Consider the following 12,702-nt stretch of genomic DNA (forward strand, 5'->3'; position numbering starts at 1 on the left):
TATCTTCCCACTTTTTACCCTTAAGTGTTTGAAATACTCATATACAAAAGAAGCCCTGATAATTTCACTCCAGTTAACAGTACAGAAACTGAAGGTTTGATATTTTCTCAAAAGATATAGTAAAATATACATTGCATATCTATTAACCACTTTTCTTGTGCTTTTGAGAATATTGAATTGCCTGAACATCTCCAGAGTTTGAAAGTTTACAGTAAATGGAAGTATATATTTCAAGTGAATGCATTTGCTCTGTGTAAATTCCACTTCTAGAACTGTAGCCCCTTCTTACTTAAACAATGACACAATAATAAATCAGTGTATGTCAACATACTTGGAAATATTGTAGTTTCAACTTCAACTTTCCATATATCAAAAGAGAAGAAACAATTATTTTAATACATTTGAAAAATTTTTTTGAAATTTATTTATACGCTTTTCACCATGTTTTACCCAGACCCAGACTGGCAGAGTTTATTAACTCAGAATATTTGATTCTCTCGAATATTATGCATTCTTCCTTCTCCTTTCTCTCGCCACCCCCACTTAAAAAAAAAGTCACAATATAGAAAACTATACTTAGTTTATGGATTAAAATATTAGAATAATTTATTCTTTATCAACCATCAGACTGAGGTTTTATTGTTTTGTTATACTGATGTTTTATATTGCTATGGGGTCTGCAAAGCTGTGTATCATAAATGTCAAGGGTAGTGATTTACTGACAACAATTAGGAAAAGAGAACTATAGAAAGCACAGGAACATTTTCAGAAATGGGTTTTATTATATTTCATAGGCACCACTCACTTTACTTTTGGTGGGTTTTAATATTTGAATCAAAATAAAATAATAATATTAATACATACGAGTTAAGTATTAAACCAACAGATAAAAACCCCAGGCCCCCAAGCCCCTCATTTTGGTTGTAGCTCTTGGTGTAGATGCTATGGTGTGAGGGCTGCTTTCTTTCAATGGCTGGTGTCATTCAGGCTGGGTTGTCATGTGACTGCCTGTCTGTGCCTGCTGTACAGGTGAGCGGATGTTCTGCACAGCAAGTGTAGACAGGCAGACACATGACAACTCTGTCCAGCCAGGCCCTTGGTTCCTTCAGGTTTCCTTTGCTCATAGACAGATACAATCAGCCTGTTTTCCAGATTTGGTGATTTTAGAGAGTAAGGGGAAAGGGAGAAAAACACACAATAGAATTAAACATTAAAACATTATGGAACTAAAAACAAGTTAGACTTTTGACTTTATTCAGAGAGTACACTTATACATTCGTTCCAAATGTGCTAACACAGATAATTTGTGTAACAGAAAACTCACATTAAAATTTTGAGGAAATAAAAAGATTAAACACAAGGTTCATTCTTAAATCCAATTCATATTGTTACTGGCCCACATGCAGTCAAAGTTCAGAGTAATTGAACCAGATGTTTTTCCTCTTCGCAAAAACTGCATATTTTAATACTGAAGTTACAGATAAAGACTATGTTTATGAATGTTTCTTGTAGTAGATAAGTACCATAACCTTGCCCATGAAAAAGAAAATTATCATTTACATGGAAACGACAGCCATTTTCAAAATAATTAATGAGCCTAATGTATTTGGTAATCCAACCAGCCGACTTTGGTATCTGATGCTTTGATAATGGGATTTTACAAGGGAATATATTTTTACCAATACTATCTTTAACAACAATAACTTACTCAAATTTCTCATTTTCCTTTTAAACACAACGTTTCTAAGTATGGATGTGAAAATCCAATTAAAGGCAGTTGTGAGCTTAAGTTATCCACCTCTTAATTAACTACAGGGCCATGCCATGAATCAAAAGGGCCAAAAAGAATATCAGAAGGATAAAGGGTTGTTACATTTTTGATGCTCAGAATGTGTTTTGGATATAGTACAATATAGTTACAAAATAGTACCTTAAACACAGAAAAGGAAATTTCATTTTCAAATTCATTTTGGAAGATAGATTTTTCTTTGATCAGCCAAACTGCAGGATGAATATTAGTTTATTATCCAAAAATTAAAACCAGACCTTTTGGGAATTTTTCTTATAATTTGTATAAGAAAGAACTAATTGTGTTAAATATGCAGCTATAAAATTTAATTCTGGTGAGTTGAGAATAATTTTACTGATTATTTTAATATAAATTATCAATTCACATCTGTAAAGATATTGAACAAATTGTTCTCCTCTTTTAAAATCAAAATATTCCAATAGTCAAAATTCCAGTAAGTAGGATTTCTTAAACAACAACAACAACAAAAAAAAACACATTATTGTCCAAGGAGTATATACTTAAAGTTCTTTTTTCAAAGAATTTTAAGGAAAACAAATTGTTATTTATCTTTAATTATAAAATTCTGAGATAATAGTGAATCGAAGCTCTATGGAGAGCAAAATTGTTTTTAGAGACTGTGAAAAAAATGATAGTTTTCTACAAATCTCAATTTTTATGCAGTGATCAGATATGGTAATGTTTTAACAAAGAATTGATAAGTGCAATTTTCTGTGTATTTATGTAATTTTTCAAGAAAATTAATTTCTGATTCTGTTTCTGGCCATCACTTCAGAGTAGAGGAACTTTTTTTTTTCTGACAGAATAAAAAACATGAGTAAATTTGGCTGCTATTGAAATAATTACAAGGTCAGGATATGCAAGAAAGAAGTACCTTAAAACACTATTTTTTTATTGTTGCATTCAGTGCAACAGAAAGTAATTATAAAGTGATTCACTTACAAAGAGTATACTGGTAGAAATTAAAAATTATCATAATTCTGTAAAGCTTTTCCTTTCCCATAAATTATTTGATCCAGTTAACTCTGCTCAATTAAAGGAATGATGCATGCAACCTGAAAAAATAAAAAGAAATATTTGTGAGTTTATATGTTATGCTTTAATATGAAGCAGTTTTATTAAAGCAAGATATAAAAAAATAATTTTGAGCCAGAAAAACCATAACAGTTTTTTAGGGAGGAAAAAAATATTGCTGAAAATGACTTTTCTACTCATAAGGCTTTTGTACAATTTATGTTTCTGATAGATTTTGAAAATACAATTATAGTGAGCATGTGGCATATGCACACTTCATGGTTATGTTGAACCTGCCCCTAAACTTGTTAAAAAAGGTGAAAGATTAAAAAATGCTTTAAGACTTTTTTTTCTATCTCTCAAACTACAGGGTAAATATTAGTTTATTATTACTTAAAATACTAGCTAAAATGTAAAAGAGCTACTTATGTTATTATCATACCATGTAATTTTTAATATGGTTATTACACCTTAATTCATTTTTGTCTTTTATTTCTTAAGGAAAAAAATGCAAGAAAAGAATTATCTTCTAAGTCCTCTGCAGTAAAGTTAAACCAAAGCAACTCCAGGAAACTGGTTACCATGATAAGTCAGGAAATTCAAAATGAAGATTTAATTATTTTCCTTAATTTACTTCATTACCTATATTTATTAAAACTGATAAAAAAAATTCTTAATAAGAGATCTTTGAAAATGGGTAAATATTTATATCTATCTAATTTTCAGGACACCGAAGTAAAAAGGAATTTGAAGTTAGAAAGTTTCAATCTTAACTCAGGAATTTCCTGTCTCAGGTTTAAGTCTGACCTTCTAGTTATTTTAAGCCGTGATATCTGAGTGATGGTCTCTTGGTTATTATTTGGACATTATTGTGATGGGTGGGCTATTCTCGTTAGAGTAGAGTAAAATGAATTGTTTTTAAAGAGCAGATACCTTACAGCGTAATTGAAAGTTTGGGCTTCTCTTTAGTGAGCATGGATGCTTGTGGATGAGTGAATTTTTTTACATTATCAAATTGTACTTTTTATATCTTAACAGCTTGCGACTTCAACCAAAAAAATGGGGGAAATTCTTTCATTAGGATTTTTATGCCTAAACTCTTTCCCACAGAGTGAAATGCTTGGGTGGTCTGAAGGCGAGAGGTGGGGGTAGATAGTATATTTTGGTCTTTTAAAAACATAAACATATTATCTGGGCTGAAAGCCGGAATGCCAAGCAGGAAGGATATTAAGCCTATTGACTAAATGCAGGAAAGTTATCACTGTGAAACTTTGTCTCATTGTAAACAAACTTTCTTTGATTTTGAGATCTATGACTTAAAAGAAAAATAGGTTTGAAAATGTAAGTAAACTGTTTTATATTGATCCTCTTCCAATTAAGAAATCATGGTGTTGAATGAAGAGCTAAGGCTCTGAATTTCCTTTCTCTTAGATGGAGGAAAAGTTCTTTTTAACCCAGTGCATAGTCTAATTTATCAATCATCCATATGCTGAAATGAAAAATAATTATGAAATTTCTATGAAGTCCAGTTTGGAAAGACCCTGCAAACAGTTTTGTCTTTATGACCATGTGCAATATTTAATTTTAGTACTTACACTTACCGTTATATCCAAGGGTAGTTTTAGTTGAAGATGTTCACTGTTGGTTAGTTTCCTCTGGAATACATTCCATGATTCCTAAAATATTTGTATATCTCCTTATAAAGTAATATCAAAATAAAATTGAACATTACTCTAATTATCCTGGAGATAGACTCGGCTGTTTTATGATATGCGTGTCTAAACGTGGGCATATGTACTAGTGCGTAAATGACCATGCTGCCTTTATTCAGCAGAGGTTTATAAAATGAGCTTTGACTTTTGATCTTTAATTTAGCTCATGCAATTTAAAAATAAGTACTATTCCTTTACATTTGCTAAAAGTTCACCTTAAAAATGGATCGTTAGGAATTCACCAAGCACTTGCAGGGCTCCTTAGTTACCCTTTTACTATGCAATTCTTCTATTTCTACTACTGTACTTACGCCAGGGGCACCCCATGCCCCTTCTATCTCCAGGCTAAAAGTCATCCTGAGGGAGAAAATAGGTGAGGGACCAGTAGGGATTAGTTTCTTTGAAACAAAAAGACCATGTAACACGAAGAGAGAAATTTGAATTAAATATACATTAAATGGAAGCAAGTTATGAAATTCAGTTTTTTCTAGAGTTAACCAGAAAATTTGAGAAAACTCAAACATAGCCAAAGTACCTTGTAGCTATCTTTTCTCTTCAATTAGTAAAAATACATTGCTTGAAAAAATAAGTTCCTGTAAATTACCTAATAGGTTTTCTTTAGTTTTCCTATACAAAAGAATCTATATAGATTTTTTAAATCTCACTTGTTCTTTTAAAAATAGTTACTATGAAACTCTCTAAGTCAAAATAGAAAATGAAAGAGTGACTTTATTAGATCATCTAAGTGAAGATAGCTAAATTTCTCCTTCCTGTTTATATTTTAACTAAAAACCATGAATTGATGGGAATACTTACGTGTTCTTTATACAAGTTTTAGGGTGATTAGAGGGTAATGTTTAAAATAAATTGTTTTAACAAAAGAAAAACTTGGAGAACCTTTTGTAATAAATTGTCTTGCAAAAGAGAATTTGTGTTAACTTTTGAATTGTTGCAAAATGTATAATTTAGGAAAAGATTTGTTCAGGAGCCACTCTAACTTTATGGAGTTTAAAGGAGTACAAAAGAGATTACATTTATTTTTCACAAAAGCCTATAAAGGAGCAGATGTTTTCATTATAGAATTGTTGAGGGGTAGTGGAAGTAAGTAGAGGTTGAGGGAATTGGGGGTGAGGCAGTGACATTTTTTCAGAACTTTCTTTAAGGGAGACCTACCTCTCAAGTTCAGCACAGATCACACTGCAATCTAGACTATCTCTATTCTCTATTGGGATTTCATTCAGCTTCAGGGTTTTCTTCCCTCCCACCTTCCTCCCCCTCTCCCACCCTCCTTCACCTCCAGGACAGCTGGAGACTGACCAAAGAAAACTTCTGCCTTCGTTTACAAATTCTTTTTTTATCAGTGGGTTTCTACACAAAGTCCCTTATCATTTTAAATGCTGGGAGAAGTAGAGGCATTGTAAAATACAGGAAAGAGGATTTAGCTGAGCAGCAGTTATCAACCACTCTTAGATTTTTAAAAGATGTAACACAGAGACACATACTGGGACATTTAAAGGTAGCGGTTTCTATTCCCTGGTTTATTCACATGCTAACTCAGTATGTTGTGGAGCCTAAATCTCTCTGGGCAAGTCCCTTCTTCATTGTCTGGTGGGCAAAACTTAGGAGGTTCTTCTTTTATTGTTAGCTACCATTATTCCTGGTATTTATATTATATAAATAAATATTCAGAAAAGCACGATCTGTATAGCATTTAAAAAATAGCAAGTATTCTTTACCTTGGGGCAAAATGGATTTAATCCCGGTATGTTCAAAGTTACACACAGCCCTCAACCATATGAATTTCAAGTCTCTGAATTATTAATTTCAGCAATTCAAAACTAGCCTCGTTGTAGTTAAGTAAGGTTGTACTTAAGTATCTGGAGTGAGTTTTCTCATATTTCATTTTGAAGTGGGAAAACCTTTAAACTTAAGAAACCACTTGAATTATCCATCTCCAGAAATCAAAAAGCATAAAAGCACAGTAACTTGCATATAGCACACACTTGCTCTTTTAACGTTCAGCCCTTGGCTATCCGTCACACATGTACTTCTGTTTCTCTCGCACGTGAACGCAGACCACGGGCTTCCCTCCCAGGTACCCTGGTCACAGACCAGGTGAGCAGTCAACCAGGCCTTACCCCATGGTCTTCCCTCCGGCAGTCTTTTCTCGGCGGTGTCCCCGAGGGCGTCTTGGTCCCTAGTGTGCAAAACCTGTGAAGAAAAACACTGGATATGAGACTCAGAAAAGGAGCAAACAAATGTCTTCTCCTTGGAAACAGCCCATTTTGTCCCCAGCAGTCCGTGGCGTTGCTCTGCCTTGCCCAGTCTAACCAATGTGCAGACTACTGTACAACGGCATTGTCCTGAACAGGTAGTCTGAACACTGGGGCGACGGAGCAGGATCTCCAGAAGCTTCCTTGAAATCCTCTCCCGGTCCTCGGGAAAAGCCTCCCTTCCTGAACCAGGGGTTGCATTCGCCTTTCCCCCCTGAATTCTGCTGCACTGACTGAGACACACTCGAGGGCTGTGATTTCCAGTCTTGACGTGGCACATTTGCTGCAGACTGGGGAACTGGCAATGAATTTAGGACCAGGAAAAGGGGGAGGGCTGGGCTGGAGAGTCCATATATGGGATGATGTCACCCTGGGGAGGTTTGGGTATGCGCTGTGCCGCTGGAGAGACCGCTAGAATCGCCTGCTCTCAGACATGGGTCTGTGCATAAAATGGTACCAGATGTTTTAGTGTAATGTTAAGCAGTCATTTCATCTTCAGGCCAGATTTTTTTCCTCAACTGGGCAGGAAGTGGGCCCCAGTATGGAAAAGCTGTAAAAAAAGAGTCAAGATGTACAGTTCTGCTGTGGCCAACTGAAAGTGAGCTAGTGTAGAAGTACAAATTTACTGTCCGACCCAGGCTAGAGAAGTAATTTTAAGATAGAGGATAGATAAAATAGTAAACAGAAAGTTGAACACTGAAAGGCAGAGCTCATTTGGAAACCTTTTTGAGCTTCCCTGTGGTACTTTATTTTCTGGTATTTCACTCCTCAAAAAGGGCAGATAATTTTCTGTCTGTCTCTGTCTCTCTCTCTCTTCCCCCCTCTCTCCTTCCCTCCCCCACTCTCCCTCCTTCCCTCCCCCACTCTCCCTTCTTCCCTCTCCCACTCTCTCCCTCCCACTCTCCCTCCCTCTCTCTCTCTCTCTGTCTCCCCCTCCCTTCTCCTTCTTGTCTCTTGGATCTGTCAGCGGCTTGCAGGCTGCTCTAGACTTGAACAGTAATTATAGCAACTTCCTGAAAGTGAAGCCCCCATGAAAAGTCTGGAGAAATGTTCTTTGTCATGGCCTCTACATGAGTAATTAGTTCCACATGTGCCCTTCCTAGTTTCCCTCAGCTATTTTGGCTGGCTCCCTGAAAGCTGTGCTATAGCTTGACCTAAAGAAACTTTAAAATTTGGATTTCAAGAATCCACTATGAAGTAACGACTCTGGTCTCCCAACAAATTGCCTCTGGTAGATCCGTGCTATTAGGTATATCGTTGTCTTTCACTGGTAATTTCTGATTCTGTTTTAGTGCTTTTGTTTTCATGTTGCTCTGCTGTCTAGTTTTATCTTTGGTTAACTAACACTGTTGAAATTTGCCAAGTACCGCTTGACCAAAGGTTATAAGATAACAGCCCACTGGTATCTACTTTTTTCCCCCCCTGTTGTGGCTGTTTTCAATTATTTATACTGTTGAATATTCTGAATATACAGTTCTCTGACTTTCCCTCCACAGAATTCTAATTAAATTTAGAGCTGCCTCAAACACGAGCTTGATGAATTGCCTTTCCAGAGATCAAAATGTGAGAAAATTTCTAGGTAGTTTTCAGATTTAATTTGACTAACCAAACCAAGAAACTTAGCATTCTTTAAATAATTACAGCCAAAACAATTAATTTCTACTGGCCTTCTGCAGTACTTTTTAGAAGTACAAAAATATACCTCTTTTATAAATGGTGGGTTGAATATTTCAAAAGGCTTTAAGTGGGAACTGCCTTAAAACATTCGCTTTTCATAAAATAGCTTCTCTTAAAGTAATGTACCACTAAAGAGTTGGAAAGTTTTGATTAGCCCTGGTTATCTTGTGAGGAAGATTGTACAATATAAAACTGAATTATCCAGTGCCTGAGGATGGAACAAAGAGGTTAGCATTAGGTACATCGAGAGATTTAAGCCATTGATAAAAATCAGAAGAATGACTTCATATCACTGCACTTTTGCGTCCGTAATTGTGTCCGTAGGCCTGTTCCATAGTGCTTGAGCAAGCCCAGTATGACTCAACTCCCTTTTTTCGTGCCACTGCTCACATATTACTGGAAATAATGTTAACTGTGACTAAATACGATCTAATAGTCTTGTTACATGTGGGTACCAACTCCATCCTTTTGACAGTGTCTATATGTTTACTCACATTAAATCATCACAGAGAAGCCATGAGCAGATGAGCCAGTAGCCAGCCGGGAGTCCAGCAGTCCAGGTGTAGGTCTGCTTCTGCAGCAGACAGTGAATACCTCTCCTCTGCCCACTTCTATTTGTATCAATGAAACACGCCTTGGAAATTTTTGTTAAAGCAAATAAAAGGTGGTTCTGATCAGACTGCACTATGATTTCATCTTAGTTCGTACATCTATACTCTCTCAAATGGTTCTACCTACGCCAGATAGGGCTTTTTTGGTGTTTTAATCAAGAAACTTAAATTTATTCTTATCTTTACCGTTTTTGAAACATCTTAAGTGATTTTCTCCAGAAACAGCTATGAAGGTTGTATTCCCCTTAGAACAGCAGTTCCCAAACACCAGGGACCAGTTTCATGGAAGACAATTTTTCCATGGATGGAGGTGGGTGAGGATGGTTCAGGATGACTCAAGTGCATCACATTTACTGTGCGGTCAAACCTCTCTGCTAATGATCATCTGTACTTGCAGCCGCTCCCCAGCGCTAGCACCAGCTCAGCTCCACCTCAGACCATCAGGCATTAGATTCTCACGAGGGGCACGCGACCTAGGTCCTCGCATGTGCAGTTTATAGTAGGGTTCTTGCTCTGTGGCAATGTAATGCTGGCACTGATCTGACAGAAGGTGGAGCTCAGGCAGTGGTGTGAGTGATGGGGAGCGGCTGTACATACAGACGAAGCTTCGTCCCTGGCCTGCTGCTCACCCCCTGCTGTGTGGCCTAGCTCCTAATAGGCCACAGACCCACCTAGTCTCCGGCCTGGGGCTTGGGGACTGCAGCCTTAGAATATTTGTTCATCTCCTTGGGCTTCCAGTGACTAAAGTGTTTTAGAGCTGTCTTTCCTTGAACAAATGCTTATTCCTGCCTACTCATATGCCAGTCTCAATACCAGGAACTCTGCATGTGAAGATCAGGATCTGAGTCCTGCCCTCAAAGAGCTCACACTTGTATATAATGTTAGGAATACTAATCAGTGACCAAATTCGTTCTAAAAAGTCTGTCATGCTGCTATGGAAAGTCCCTGGCATTGATTTAGAAGTGGCTTGATGACTTTTCCTGTGTCTGTAAAGTTATCAGTTCAATCCTTGAAGTGCGTTGGGCCTTGGAAAGCAAAGTTAGGCATTACAAAGACTGGACTTTGAGGAACTAAAATTACTTAATTTGCTTATTTCAAAAGTTGGTGACCAAAGTGATTATTGAATCGATAGATGGTTTTGAGGGACTACAAAATTTGCCCTATTTCAAAATGATATGGAAAGGAAATGCTTTTTGAATCAGTTATCCATTTCCAAGCTCGGCAAATTTTTATGACTTTAGAAATTCTCAAATTGAAATCAGGACTGAAGCTAATTTCTGTGTACTTACATAGGAGCAGGGTTACTAGTGTTTACAAGTATTTTGAGATATCCAGTGTGCATATGTCTGCTAATATTTATATAGCTTTAAATATTTTTGTTACAAGATTAATACACAGTAATTATAAAGTTCAAATCACAGAGAAGTACATAAAGAGAAAGTTAATCATCATCCCTCCCAACCTGGTAACCCTTTCTGTCTTCCCACATTAATGGTAACAGTTTGGCATAATTCCTTTACCACCGTCTCAGCAATCATTTTATAGCTTCTTTACAGATTACAAAATCCTTTCACATATAATGTATTAGTTGCTTATGAGAACCCTATAGAATAGATATTATCATTCCCATTGTAATGATGGTGAAATCAAGGCTCAGAGAGGTTTAGCATAGTACTTCATGACATTATAGTGAATGACAGAACTCAGGTTTTTTCTAACTCAATACCTGTGCTCAGAAGCATATTGTCAGCCTACAGAGACAAGTTTTTTCCCCTGGCTTCTTATAGCACTTGTATTTCCTGTTATGAAAATGTCAATTATCTGCTGCCCTTTCATAGTTTTGTACTGAAATGTTAACTGTACTAATTGTATTTCACATGTTTAAATTTTTTTCCTAGTTAGAATATATGTTAATTGAAGGCAGGGACAATATCTTTATATTTTGTTTGATTAGCCCATAGTTGACCATTCAGTAAAGTGTTGAAAGAGGAGTAAAAGCTACACGGTATGTGGGTAGCTTCTGATCAAACCTCTATCATGCTAATAACTCAAAATTAAAGCTGTCTTATTTTTTATCTTAAATGGAAAACATAGTGCTATTTTAACATTTATTTATGTGTACTGCAACTATGTACCAGGTTGAAATATTCTTTTTGAAATAAATGTGAACAGTGGGTCAACCATATTTCCTTGCATATTTTTGCCTTCTAATCTGGAAGCATCCTGTACAGCTATCCGTCATACAATCTTGTGTGAAAAGCAGGATCTAACCAAGTTGTGGTGTTTCCTTTCTTGCTGTTTTCTCCTTCCCAGTTTGTAGCTGAGATAAAAATCTACTTGACCTCAGTTCATTGCAAAGTAGGGAAGATAGCCTCACTTAGTTTGGCTTTATGTTGTGTGAATTAGCACTTTTTTTTTTTTTTTTTTTTTTTTACTGGAAGCAATGCAGTCCTCTAATCTCCTACCCTATTTTGTTAGGGCTGAAAGGACGAGGCTAGGAGGTTTGTTGTGGCAAAGCTTTCCACTTTTCTTCCCTTGCTTGGCTCACAAACAAATGGCTGCCTTCAAATCACTGCAGTGAAGCACCTTCTTAGGTAGCGACGCAGCGTCTCTGTAAAATAGAGGAGGAATGTTCCAGAGGAGCTAAGAGATTTTCCTTCAATGACTGAAAAAGAAGTTAAATTAGAACAGCTATAAATCATAAATTTAAAGCAACTGATTTTACAATCTTCAGAAAGCTTGCAAAAGACACAGATTGTGAGAGAATCGATTTTAAAAACGTACATTTACAAATGCATGCTTTGTTTTGCCTGTCTCTAAAATTTCCATTGCTGAGTCTGTTTATTTAGAAATCAGTTCCTAACCAAAAGCAGTATATATTTTATGAGCATTCTTTACTCAAATCAATTGAGAGAGATAATGTTACGTCTTTGAGCTTTACTAACCACTGGCGTGCACAGCAGCCATTTTTATTTTCAGTAACGTAATACATTCAGCAGGCAAACCTTGGAAACTCTGGCTTTATTGAATACCAGTCACAGTAAAATAAAATATGACTTATGACTCCAGTAAAATTTGAAGCACTGTCTTGAAATCTTTAGGGGAAGGCAAGATAAATGAATTAGCAAATCTGGCCCTTTCAGGCAGGTTTTAAGTGAGAGCATACTAGGAATGCAGTCTGCTTCCTGCTTCCACCCTCAAAGCGGGAGAGTGTCATCCAAAAGCTATGTGCTGTGAACTCCGTTGAATTCCACCTCACAATCTGACTTTAAAATGAGTACTGGCTCACTTGGACAAGAGAAACTTGGTATCATCGGGTCCCTGACAATTTTAGAATCTTGACTCTTGATGTCTTTTGTCATCATCAATGTTTTATTTCCTTAGTGCGACTCAGAAATGAACATGTATGAAATCTCAAAAAAAAAAAAAATCTGTATGTGAGTCACCTAAAGACTCAGAAAGCACTTTTTTTAAGGGGTAGAGGAAGTACCCTTTCTGTGGATGGAGACGCAAGTTAAACATATTGGCTGTGATGAATTATGTGTGTGAAGGGAAGCTTTTTGCTTTACCAAGAATACCAGCAGTTATGCAGTAGGTCATTTTAG

At 36.3% G+C, this 12,702-nt stretch overlaps 1 protein-coding gene and 1 long non-coding RNA gene across 8 annotated transcripts in view; one reads left to right on the forward strand and one right to left on the reverse strand.

Moving 5' to 3' along the window:
- Positions 1-12,702, forward strand: part of DNM3 (dynamin 3) — a 515,120-nt gene that overhangs the window by 261,964 nt on the left and 240,454 nt on the right. The window lies entirely within an intron of this gene.
- On the reverse strand, positions 640-6,847 carry LOC142869596 (uncharacterized). Its single transcript, XR_012918192.1, has 3 exons — positions 4,426-6,847; positions 2,753-2,865; positions 640-1,141 (listed from the first exon to the last, which is right to left on the reverse strand). It is a non-coding gene; the product is annotated as an uncharacterized LOC142869596 (long non-coding RNA).

This window comes from Microcebus murinus, chromosome 2, assembly GCF_040939455.1.
Source record: "Microcebus murinus isolate Inina chromosome 2, M.murinus_Inina_mat1.0, whole genome shotgun sequence".
NCBI lineage: Eukaryota > Metazoa > Chordata > Mammalia > Primates > Cheirogaleidae > Microcebus > Microcebus murinus.